The sequence below is a fragment of the Carlito syrichta genome, unplaced genomic scaffold (assembly GCF_000164805.1).
Source record: "Carlito syrichta isolate Samal-C Ts95f unplaced genomic scaffold, Tarsius_syrichta-2.0.1 Scaffold315801, whole genome shotgun sequence".
In the NCBI taxonomy this organism is placed as follows: Eukaryota; Metazoa; Chordata; class Mammalia; order Primates; family Tarsiidae; genus Carlito; species Carlito syrichta.
The window spans coordinates 650,726-663,695 of NW_007259897.1; the positions used below are offsets into that span (position 1 = coordinate 650,726).

The window sequence follows — 12,970 nt, forward strand, 5'->3', positions numbered from 1 at the left end:
TTACTGAGCAGGGCTGAACAGCAGTGGGAGATGCCCAGAAAGAACAGGGATGCCTAGTGTGGATGGGGTATAGGGGAGTCCAGAAACACGCTCCTGTGAGGGAGGGCCCATGTAGGAGAATTGCAGGCTTGGTGCCGCCCAGGAGGAAGCATGAGAGAGAGAGAGAGAGAGAGAGAGAGAGAGAGAGAGTTGGAGAGTTGGAGAGTTGGAGAGTTGGAGAGTTGCTGCCATTGCTGCCCTGTCCTACAGCCCTCTCTCTGTCTCCTGGCCCAGGAAGCTGGTGGATAGGCCCCCTGGGGTGGGACGCAGGCTCTGGAGCCTTGGCCAGCACCAACATCAGCCCAACATCTTTCTCCCCATCTCTGCAGGGGGTGGAGGAAAGCGCAAAGGGAAAAGCAAGAAGTGGAAGGAAATCCTGAAGTTCCCTCACATTAGCCAGTGTGAAGACCTCCGAAGGACCATAGGTAAGCCAGCCACCGTGAAGGCGTCAAGGGGTGGGTTAACCACCACGCCATCTGTTCACTGGGTCAAATATGAGTCCATGGACCTGGCACAGTGCTTCCAGGTAGGTGCTCCACACTGGCCTCTTTGTTAGCTGTTGTGAAGAAGCAACCAGCGTTCACTGGACATTTGGTGTGTGCTGGCGGAATTATCCCCTCCCAGTTACCCTTGGAGGCAAGTGCTGTTATTTTAGTTCACCTTTCAGATGAGGAAACCAAGGCACAGTGTGGTTCTCTGACTGGCCTAAAGTTGCACAGCTCATGGGAGGGCAGTGGGGGTGGACAGACCACGGAGGTCCAGCTCATAGCTTCCCCCTTCCCTCCTGGATCTTGTGGGTCCTGTCCTCGAGAAGCAGCCCCCAGGCTTTGGGAGCTGAGGGGGGGTGAGTGTTGGGGTCCCCCTTTTCTCTCACTGAGGTTGTCGGTGGCCACTAAGGTGCCATGCAGCCCCCTTTATCCAGCACCACACACTAGGTACCTCCAATAGCCATGGAGGGGCTTGTCTCTCATGGGGACCAGTATAGCCAAACACACAGCGGGTTTCGTCCCTGGTCCGACTGAGGACTTGCCTATGGTGAGAAGGCCAGCATGACTGGACTAGGGCTTCTTGTGGTGGTCTCTCCATTCTGGTCAGGGTCTGTCCCTTTTAGCCTGTGTACCCTGGGATGGGTCCTTCCCCTAGCTGCATGAAGGTTCCTTATCTGCTTATTATTGTTGGAACTCATTCACAGAGGACTAGATACAACATTACTCTGTTACCCAGAACTCTGTAGGCCCAGCTGTGCTGGGGACTTCTATTCAGGGCCTTGGGTGGGCTGCCTGTGCCTGCAGTGGAATGCAAGGCCACTCATGGCCATTTATTTAGCTTTTCTGAATGGCTTCCCCCACAAGGCCTGGCCCCACCAGTTTCCTAGGCCAGGTGGGACTTTCATGCCACCCCCAGGCCTGCTCAGGCTTGGCCCTGGGCTGCCCAGTCCATCCTTGATACCTCAGGTACACCCTGAGGGCAGGTGACAACTAATTCTTTGCTCCGTGCACCTCCCAGTGCCCAGCACAGAGGAGCTCACTAGATTGGTGTTTATGGGATAAAAGGAAGCCACTCGTACCGCACCCCACCCCACCCCGCAAAGGCAGGCATGAGCAGGTGAAGTGAGGTTGGATGTTAAATGATGAGAAAACATCCTCAAAAACCCCCTCCCATCCCTAAAATCCCAAGTAGATCAGAATCCCCATGTGTTCTTGGGCCTGAGAGTGGAGCTGGCCTAAGGGATCAAGAGCTCTGGATCCAGGCAGACTTGGGTTCAAATCCCACCCTCTCTACTGGCCGTGTGACAGACTATTTAATCTTGCTGAACCTTAGTTTTCCCATGTGTAACACAGTGACTGTGAACCCGGTCATAGGATGGGGGAGTGGATCAGATGAAACCATGCGTATAAAGGGCTCAGCTGGAGCTCTCCTTGGGAACATGGCAAACACTTTCCTCCACACTTTAGCTTTCTTTCTGGAATTCCCAACAGCCTCCACCCTGCTCTGCCTTCCTGTGCTGGGGCTTGGATGCCTGTGTTCAACCTCCATGGTCAGCTTTTCTATGGGAGGCATGGAGTGGGAGGGAAGAGGGTCTGTTCTCCTGGGGCTGGGAGTATGCTGGGGAGTGTTTGACCACTGAAGACTCACAGAGAGAAGAGCCAGAAGAGCCCCTCTGGTGACTGGTCATTACCCCCGGGGACCATTTTGTTCTTCATGATAATTTAGGCTTGGGGAGAACAGGGTCTGGTGTGGGATCCTCAGTTGCCATGGCTGCTACACACCCCTGAGGGCCCAGTGTGGTCCCTCCTCCTGGGGAGTGGCACCTTCTCTGTCATTCTTGGTTGAGTGCGTCTGTGGGCGAAAGCCTTTCTGGAATGCTGAACCCAGGTTCTCCCTACAGAGAGACATCACCTCACTCATTCTCGTTCCTCATTTGCTGTGGGGCCCAGGGAACGTCTTGCACTTATCCCCAGGGCCAACAGGCTAATCAGAGAAATCTCTCTGAGATGTTGGTTTGGAGGAGAGAACTTGAAACAGGAGGCAATCTTCCCCAAAGGGCACTGTGCATGGCCAAGTTCACCTGGGAGGGCCTTGCCTGAGAAGCCCACTTTAGGAAGCCATTGCTTCTCTGCCTTGGTTGAACTGTCTGGAGGTGCCGGGAATGCTGTGTGGGGCACAGTCAGGTCTGAAGGCCAGTTGCTCAGAGAAGCCTCTTTTGGTCCCTGAATTTAAATGAGCTCCTGGTCAGAGTCTCTCAGAGCAGCACCATATCCTCGTGTGCCAGAGTAACCATCTTTAGATAATGCTTGATGTCTGTTTGCCCCACAAGTGTGAAAGGCTCTTTGGGAAGGAACGGGATCTTTTAAATTCACCATTATGTAGTTGGTGCCTGGCTTACAGGAGGGATGAAGTAGACATGAGCTGTATAAAGGAGTGAAGGAAAAGATGAGGGAGAAAATGTAAGTGAACACTGATCTTATGAAGTGTTCCCAATAAATAGAAGAGAGTGTTCATGTATGTGCCATCCAGATGAATGAAATCTTAATATTTTGCTATATTTGATTCGTATGTTTCTTAAAAATATAAAATGTAGGGCTTCTGGTTCTAGACAAGAGGGAGTAGACACATTGTTCCCAATCCCTTTCACTAAGGACCGTCAAAAACCCTGGACAGGGCCAGGTGTGGTGGATCACACTTGTAATCCCAGTATTTCGGGAGACTGAAGGATTTTGAGACCAGCCTGGGCAACATAGCCAGATCCTGCCTCTATAAAAACAAAATTAGCCATATGTGTTGGTGTACACCTATAATTGTAGTTATTTAGGAGGCTGAGGTGGGCGGATCACATGAGCCCAGGAGTTCAAGTTTACAGGGAGTCATAATTATACCACAACACTCCAGCATGGGCAACAGAATGAGACTCCATAGGAAATAAATAACATAAAATAATAAAATACCTGGACATTATGTATAAAACAAACACAAAAAAACTTCAGAATGTTGGAGAGAAGAAGGCAGACTGGTTGAGGACCTCAGGACCTTAGGAATGACACTGCAGTGAGCTCCCTGGATTTTCTTTGCTTCCTTTATATCTCAGAGTGGGTGCTGGAGAAACTTATAACCCAATATGCCAATGGGTATAGACAAAAAAACCCTTTCCCCCCAAATAAGCCTGTTCTCTCTTACTAGAGGTCCTAGTAAGCTGAGCTGGGAAACTGCTGGCTCCACTGGCTACTCCATGCATGGTTACTCATGTTTCTGCTAGGGTTTACACTAGCAACACGGATACCCACTTTCTGTATTTCTTCCCACATAGCCTGTCTCTTAGCAAGGGTTGCTATACAAAATTTAACAATTACCACAATCTGGGTGGCTTAACAGCAGACATTTATTTCTCATGGTTCTGGAGGCTGGGAAGTCCAAGGTCATGATGCTGGCCGATCAGGTGTCTGGTGGGAGCTTCCTGGTTTGCAGTTGGCCTCTTCTTGTATCCTTGCATGGTGGAGAAAGAGGAAGCAAGTGCTCTCGTGTCTCTTCATATAAGGGCACTAATCCTATTCATAAGGGCTCCACTCTCGTGACCAAATCACCTCCCAAAGGCCCTACCTCCAAACACCATCACATTGTGGGTTAGGCTTCAACATATGAGTCAGAGGAGGGCATAAATTCTCAGTCCATAGCAGTCTGGTTCCAGATTCAAAGACCCTTTGCACCCTGCTTTCTTTTTCTCTCCTCCTCTGAGACACAGCTCCTGGTCCTTTGGAATGAAATAGCCTTGCTGAGGCCTGGTGCCCCTCACAGCCCTCTCCCTCCAAATCAAGACTCTCAGATCCCCTCACTTCCATCTCTTCCCCATGAACTTCTAGGCTTTGTCTCAGGAGCACCAAGTGCCCCTCACCTTCCTGTCTCCTTGGCCCCATCCTGTTCATTTCTGGTGTGGGGACTTGGGAGCCCAGGATTTGGTCCTGAGCTTTTCTTAGTCCACAGATCCCACCCCATGGGCCTTATGTCCATCTGTCCCTCTAGATCCATAAACAGGCCTCTTGACTGGGCCCACTTCCCTGGGAGGGTATGAGGAACGCACATGCTGGATGTAGGAGTGGATTCTTCTGTTCCGCTAGAGGGCATTGAGCAGACTTTGTGTGTGAGTTCAGTGTAAGAGAGACCTGGAAAGGCAGGAAGGCTAACATGAACCTGAGGCCGCCGCTTGTGGCTGCGGGGCCAGGACTTGGGCCTTCCCGCCTGTTTGCAGTCCGTCGCCAAGGTGTTTGCCCAGCCTCTGCTGGGGTCCTGCTGGAAGGCTTTCTTAAATAAAATTCTCATTTCTTTTCTAGCCCAATACACAAACCAAACAGTGGCCAATGCCACATTTATTTTTCTTGTGGACACATGAGCTCACTTTCTGAAGTTCTTTGGGAGGATGTCCCAGAGCCAGCTTTGTGCTAAGGTGACGGGGCCCCTTTGGGGCAAGGGTGGTGTGGTGGGATGGTGCTTGATCAGAACAAAGGGCAGAACCCACTGGGATCCCAGGATGCCACCCCCTTTGGATTGTCCCGAATAGTGGCCAGTTAATGCCACGGCCTTCTGCCTTCGGCCCTGCCCTAGGCAACTATAGGCCATTTCCACCCAGCAGCTGGGGTGATTTTGAAAGATGGAAACTGCTCCCTGTGAGTCATTCCAAGCTGAAACCACCCCACCTGCATCCCACTTGGAATAAAACCCAAACCCCCCAGTGTGGCTTCTAAGCACTTGGCCATCAGGGACACCTGCGGGCCCCTCTCAGAACGGTGCTTTTTATATACAAAATAGAATACCGAGGGTTACAAAGGAAACCAATTATTTTCAAATACGGTCATTGAATACTTGAAAAGTTTGCGTTATAGAATTATTTGTACTTCCTTGTTAATACTTGAGCAGATCCAACAGCAGGTCTAATAGCTATTGTCATTTGAATTTGTGATGAGCACAGGTGAGATTTTCAGCTGTGGGCAACAACTGTGATGTACATGGATCTGCAATTTCTGACAGTGATAGGTCCTAGGCACTGCTGACATTCCTGTGAGTTATTGTCTATGGTCATGATTGGAGGAAGTGCTACTTTTCAGATAGATATTGGTGAAAAGAAACATGATGCTTTTCTCCACCCTAGTCCATGCTCCCTAAGTCCCATCTGTGGACCTTCGGCAGTGCCCTCCCTGCGCTGCCCTAAGTGAGCTGGCTCCCGATTTTGTCTTGGATCCCTTGCTCCTTCTCCTTTTACAAGCTGCACTAGGTCACCTTTTTGTCCTTTGAATACCATAAGCTTGTCTCCAGCCCAAAGCCTTTGCACCTGCTGTTCCCTCTACCTGAAATGTTCTTCTCCACACTTTTTTTCAGGGGATTTTTAGGTCTCACCTCACATATCATCTCCGTAGAGAAGTCTTCTAAAAGAAACCATACCCTCCCTCTAATTGCATCCTTTCACATGGCACTGTTTATTTAATGTCCTTAGCCATAACTCCATCTGAAGTCATCTTTTATTTAGTTTACTTGTGTATTTTCTGTCTCCCACACTGGACTGGATGTTCTGTGTTAATAGTGGCTGTGTCTTGCCTGGCTCTCTACTAGAACAGTGCCTGGCACACTGGGGGCTTGTTAAATATTGGGCGAATGAAGGAATGAATGAGATGAAATATTTGAAATTAGGGCTCTTTTAAAAAACATCGTGACATGTGTTTGCTGTACCCAAATTTAACTTAAGCCAATGGTTTAAACTTGAAGTACTGAAAGTCTAGCCTAAGGAGCTCTTTGGAAAGCATCTGCCTTAACTCCCCTGCCACCCTTACCATACACATGGGGGGACACAGCATGATCAAATGACTCGGCGACAGTCTTGCATCCACAAAGTGGGGAAGGCCACTGAGCCAGGCCAGTTTCCCCTGGTTTTCACAGAATCCTCCCCTCAAGGACCTAGAGAGTATCTTGTCCTACCACCTGTTTCAGAGGTGAGGCAACAGGCTCCGAGAGGATAGTGACTCATTGAAGACAGCCCGGACCCTGCTCTGGAGCTACAACTTTCCACTTCCCAGTGTTACAGTGATTCATCAGCATTTTGGCATCAGAGCCAGTCAGTACTCAGAGCAGGGAGACTTATCATGCGCTCAAAGGGATAGACATTTCTGTCTGACTCTTTCTTGTATCTTGTTAGTATGGGCTGCACATTCATTTGCTTATGCAACATGTTTATTGAGCACTTACTATGTGCTGCCTACAGGGGACAGAGCTGATCCCTACGCCCCTGGAATTCATTCATGGTTGAGCCTAGAAGATTGAGTGAAATAAAGATGTGATAACAAATTGGGAAGGTTCTCTGACGGTAAGGAGCAGGTTGCTGAGCTGGAGAACAGCGGTGAAGGTCTCCGCCCATCAGAACTTCCCCGGAGGAAGTGTCCTCCCTTCTGACCTCCCAGGCATCTCTTTGTGGAAGCTCCCCAGGGGCCAAGAGCAAGTCCTCTCCATCTGGGAGTCTCCAGAGTGGATGGATGGATATTCGCTCCTCCTCAGCCTGGAAACCAGAACTGTGACTGACAGCAATGAGCGTGAAGATAGAGATTCCTTGACTGGGTGCAGTGGTTCACACTTGCAATCCCAGCACTTTGGGAGGCCAAGACGCTTGAGCCCAGGAGTTCGAGTCCAGCCTGGGCAACATAACGAGACCCCCTTCACTATAAAAAAAAGAAATGAAGAAATAAAAGGAAATGAAATGATTCCTGGTCCTACATATTTGCTTCCAGCTTGAGCCTAGGCATGAGCGAACTGATTTTTGACAGAACTGGCAGGGGACAGACAGACTGTGAGAGGAGGAGGGGGTTCTCTGATGTCTGCTCGGTGAAACATCAAATAATGACATTATTAGTTAATAGGCTAATTGTTCATGTGAGATCACTAGAGGGCCTGAATCAAAGAAGTTCTCAGAATGTCCAAAACTTGGAAGGCTGGAACGTCATCGTGAAGATAAAAGATTGTTGAGGTCTGCAAATATTTCTCAGTGACGCAGAAAGGTCTGTTGGGCAAAAGTGTGGCATTTTTATTTATTTAGCTCAGGCTCATTGCGTACTTTATTCTTTCATTAAAAAAATAGTCTGAGGGGGCTTGAGTGAAAGAGTTGATTATTCCACTGTTTGGCAGTTTTTCTGTAGGATCTGTCCAAAAGCTATATAATAAATCAAGGCCCCCTTCTCACCCTCCCCCCCCCAGCAGAACTGACATTTACCAGGAGGCTACTCGCCTCCTTGTGGAAAGTAGCTACTGTGTCTGGCAAGGACCATGGTGCCCAGCCTCACAGACAGCAGGAGATGAGGTTGCCTTGTGGGAGTGCCTCTTGCCAAAACCTTAACTCTTTCCAGGAGCAGAAGCCCTAGGCCATGGGGGATTCCTAGAGGAAAACTTGGAATCCTAACATGAAAAAGCCCCAAACCATAATAGTGCGAAGACTTCTTTGAACTAGCCTAGTACTTGCTTATTCTGTTTTTTCTCTACCTCCCTTTCTCCCTTTCTCCCTTCTTCCCTTCCTCCCTCCCTCCCTCTTTGTTTCTCTTTCTCTCTCTTTTTTCTTTCTCTTTCCTTCCCTCCCTCCTCCCCTCCCCCTTTCCCCTTCCTCCCTCCTCTTCCTCCCCCCCTTTCTCCCTCTCCTCCTTCCCCTTGCCCCCTCCCTCCCCCTTTTATCCCTTCTCTGTCCCCCTCTCCCCCATCCCTCCCTCCCTCCCTCCCCCCTCCTTTTTCCCTTCTGTGTTATGTATTTTTTGAGGTGGAATGTCACTGGTTGCCTAGGCTGCACTCAAACTCCTGGCCTCAAGGGATCCTCCTACCTCAGCCTCCTGAGTGGCTGGGACTACAGCTATGAGCCACTGCTCCCAACTGCCCACATTCTTTCAGCCAGCTGTTAGTTAACCGTACTTGCTGACCTCCTACTCTGTGGTAGGCACTGTTGCAGGCACTGGAGTTGTATCACTGGCCACCCTAGAGAAGCAGTGGGATATCCTGGTGGGAATCTCAGTCATTACCATCAAGATCAGATGGTGACGTTGCTCTTCCCAGCCCTGCGACTTTGAGCACGTGGCTTAATTTCTCTGGCTTGCAGTTTCTTTGTCTGTGAGCTGGAAACATTAATACTCAGTAGAAGTGTTGGGAGAGCCAGCAGAGTCACTCACGGCCCGTTGTCATCATTGTCATCTTCATGGTGGTAGTAGTTTGAGAGCAGAGGTTGAGAACCCTTTCAGAGGGCTTTAGAGTTTCCCAGAGACACCTAATTAACTACAGATGATGAATGAGGCTAGCTGTTTCTGTGCTGACAGGAAATGGGATCATTGCCTCGGGGATCATTGCCTTGAAGTCATCTGATTCCTCCTTTTCCTTGAGCACCAACCTCTAACTTCCTCTTCCTGGAAGCCCACCGTGATTTCTGCAGCCCTTACCCTTTTTCCTCCCCTCAGCTCTGCCACCATGCCCAGGGAAGCTGGTAGCCTCATGCTCCATCCAGCCATTGTTCTGGTCTGGAGGGTTTCTTTGAAAGAACATATATATTCTGGAAGTCTGCAACCCAGAGTCCTAACCGTGATTATTCCTGGGCAAGACATGAAGGGTAGAGGGGACATTAGCTTTATTTGTAAGGTCATTTTTTAAAAAGAGAATGAATTAGCATGTTTTCAGTATAGAGATTAAATGGGTTGGGCTGGGTGGCTTAGTCCAAAATCCTAGTACTTTTGAGTGGATTGCCTGAGACTGTGGGTTCGAGACCAGCCTGGGCAACTTGGCAAGACCTCGTCTCTACAATAAATCAAAAATTTGCTAGGTGTGTTAGCACATGCCTGTAGTTTGGGCTACTTGGAAGGATCACCGAAGCCCAGCAGGTCGACATTGAGGTGGCCATGAACACTCCAGCCTAAGCAAAGGAGTGAAACTCCAACTCCAAAAAATAAAATAAAATAAATGAAGTCTAGATCGGCTTTCTGATTCCACAATTGGGCAAAGAGAATGGGGGACACCATTTCCCTCTTTTCCTGTTGACTTTTTGCCCCCTGAAGAGTTCGTAGGCTCCGAGGGGACAAGCAGAGTCTCACATGTCTTTGTGACCCTGTCCCCTTCAGGCCTGGCAGGCTGGCATGCAAGTCTTGATTTCATTGTCAGGGAAACTAAGTCTCTCCACAGACGTCATTGCTGTCCTTGGGGTCATTGCTGTCCTTGGGGTGATGAGGGCGCGTCACATCCGTCGTTCTGCCACCTAGCCATACTCTGATAAGGCACAGCATCTACTTGTCCTTGGAGGGTGAGATAAATTTAGATGTGTTGGATTTGGAGCATCAGGTAACCTGTTTGCAGCCGCAGCTCTCTGAAGGGGAAGGTGGCCTGGTGTGTCTGCCCTCTGTTCTGGGTGTTAGTATGACCTCCCCACCACTACAGGCAGCTCTTGAAGGCAAGGGCATGAGCTTGGATGCATGTGTGATGCCTGGTGATACCAGTGAGTAGATTTCTTATTTGGTGATTCTTAGAATAGGATGCTGGTAGGGACTTTACAGATGATCTGGAATAGTGGTTTTCAAAGGCTGCTCTGCAGAAAGGGCATGAGATTCAGACCAGGCTTTTACCTGGCTGGGCTTCCTTTTACCTTTCACATGTGGGCTTCTGTGTACGATTTTATTTCAGTGCTAAAACCAAGTTTGAAACCCACTGTTCTAGTCCAGATCTCCTGTTTCCCAGAGAGACAAGTGACTTGCCAAGGTCTCCTCATGACCTGACTCCATCTGAGGCAGGTTTTTCCCCACTCTATTAGCTTCCCGAAGGTGCCATAATGAAATATCAGAGACTAGGTAGTTTAAGCAGCAGAAATTTATTGTCACATAGTTATGGAGGCTCGAAGTCCAAGATCAGGGTGTCAGCCGGGTTGGTTCCTTCTGAAGCCTGGGAGGCAGAATCTGTCCCAGGCCTTTTTCCTCGTTTCTAGGGTTTGCTGGCACTTTTTGGTGTTCCTCAGCATGTAGATGCATTCACCCTGTCTCTGTCTTCATCTTCACATGGAGTTATCCATGCGTGTGTGTCTGTCTCCAAGTTCCCCCTTTTTATAAGGATGCCATTCATACTGGATCAGGGCCCACCCTAACGACCTCATTTTAGCTTGTTTATCTCCATAAGACCCTCTTTTCAAATAAAGTCACATTGTGAGGTTCTTGGGGTTAGGACTTCAGCATCTCTTCCTTGGGGGACACAGTCGAGTCCTTTACATACTTGCCTGCTCACATGCTCTGTGGATATCAAGGTAGAGGGGCCAGATGATCCCAGTTCCACGGTCTGAGCCAGAGTCAACCCTTCCTTCCCTCCCTCCCAACCCTGGCTCATAGTTAACCCCTGCAGGCCCAAGTTGCTCGCTTCCCTGATGGGCCACAGGAACCTCTGTGGGAGCATCAGTTGTTTTCCAAGCCATGTCGCACAGTGGTTTTTCAGTCTCCCTGTTTGTTGTTGTTGAAGGCATAGTCATTGGTAAATTATTTTTCTAAAAAGCATACAGAAAATTTTTTTTTTTTTTGAGTTGGAGTCTCACTCAGTCGCCCAGACTGGAGTGCAGTGGCCGCTCCCGGCCACCGCAGCCTCACCTGCTGGGCTCCGACGATCCTTCCACCTCAGCCTTCCAAGTAGCTGGAATTACAGGCATGCGCTACCACGCCTGGCTAATTTTTTGATTTATTGTAGAGATGAAGTCTCGCCTGCCCAGGCGGGTCTCGAACCCACGGGCTCAGGCAATCCACTCACCTCAGCCTCCCAAAGGCGCGGGATTACAGGCTGAGCCACCGAGCCCGGCGTAGAAAATTTTAAGAAAGTCACCTATAATTTTACTACTCAGGTATAGCTGTAGTTAACACTCTCATGGATCTTCTGGCTTTTTCCCCTATACATATACATAGATTTTATTTCTTATCTTTTTTCTTAACATGATATCAAAAATACTTTTCCATGTGATTAATATTCGTCATAAACATGATTTATGTTTTTCCATGCACACATATTCTCTGGGTTTCAGCCTTTGGGCATACGCTGGTGAACGAGCACTAAACTTCCTGCCCCGTGGGTGGCCCTTCTGCAGGTGAGTAATCACACATGGGCCATTGAGAACCCACCTAGTGCCCTCAGCCCAGCATCGGGCCAGGCCCCTAGTCTCCCCCAACATATGGCTTATTTCCCATTGGTGAATTCTTTCACTAAGTCATCTTGACAAGAATCCCTTGCCCACGAGCCCAGCATAAACCTGATTTGTAAAGGCTTTGTATCTCTCAAATGTATACACCGTACTATTTGAGTTTTTCTCCCTAGTTTTTGCCCTTACAATTGATGTTCACATGAACATCTTTGTACTTCATCATGACATTTCCATGTATGGCTCAAAGGTGAGGAAACCCACATTGTCTTTTTGAAGGTCAGAACACGACAGCCTACACAGTGCCCTCTCTGCTTCCTCTGGAATGTTCCGTCCATTTCCAGCTTTGCACTTGCATCTGTAGACACCATTAACCTGAAATGTGACGGGACAGACATAGCAGATGATGTTTGGTGAGCGGCCCCGGCCCACGTGCCAGCCCCAGTTCATAGCAGCCACCGCCTGAGAAGGGCTTTTCTGTCTGTCTTAAGGCCTCTTGCTGAAAACAGGAAAAACAAGCTGGTTTATATAGGGGACCTCAAATCAACACAAGAGCAGCCTGAGCATGACAGTGTTCTGCCCCATAAAGAAACACTGGGACAACACTTTTAATAGTCTCTGCCCAGACTCTGTTTACGGAGTTTATTTCCCCGGGCTCGGTCCGCTCAGCAGCACCTTGGCTGTGGGGCCTAGCAAACAGCTGCTCCTGTTCCCCCTCTGCCTCTGTCTCGGCATATTAAGCAACCCCTTATTCTGAGCACCCCGGAGCTAGCTCCTGGGAGGGAATGGGGGAGGGGAAAAAACGGGGTGGAAAAATACTGGGGCCAGTATGAGCCTTTCAAATTGACAAACAAAAACCAACAACTGAAGAACAAAATTACCCCTAAGGATCTTCTGGGGGCATGAGCTGCTATTAGCTGCTAGCTGTGGCCTTTCCCAGCCAGCCGTAGAAAGGAGGATGTAAAAATCCAGAAACATTTTGAGTGCTGCCGTTTTTTTCTGTTTCACTATTGTACTGTCTCTGCACCATCTTTAAACTTTATTTTTTATCTTTAGTTCTTTTTCGCATTTCAAAAATCATACATACATGCCCATGGATGAAATTTCCCAAACGTAATTTGAAAGTGGAGAAATAAAGACTGCCAATAAGATAACTGCTATTAACACAGTTTAGTTTGTGGCCCTTTCATAGTTTGTTCTGCTTGTACACAGAGAATTACACCAGCCTCAACTGTCATCTGTTCCTTACCCAGAAGTCAAATACCATTTTAAATGGAA

General features: G+C 48.8%; 1 protein-coding gene across 2 annotated transcripts in view; it reads left to right on the forward strand.

The window, feature by feature from the left end:
- Positions 1-12,970, forward strand: part of GRK5 (G protein-coupled receptor kinase 5) — a 231,844-nt gene that overhangs the window by 111,854 nt on the left and 107,020 nt on the right. For both annotated transcript variants that reach the window (XM_008073260.2, XM_021706580.1), the window contains one exon: positions 369-464. The gene's annotated coding sequence lies outside the window, so the exon portion shown is untranslated. Of the gene's footprint in view, positions 1-368; positions 465-12,970 lie in introns of those variants that run through there.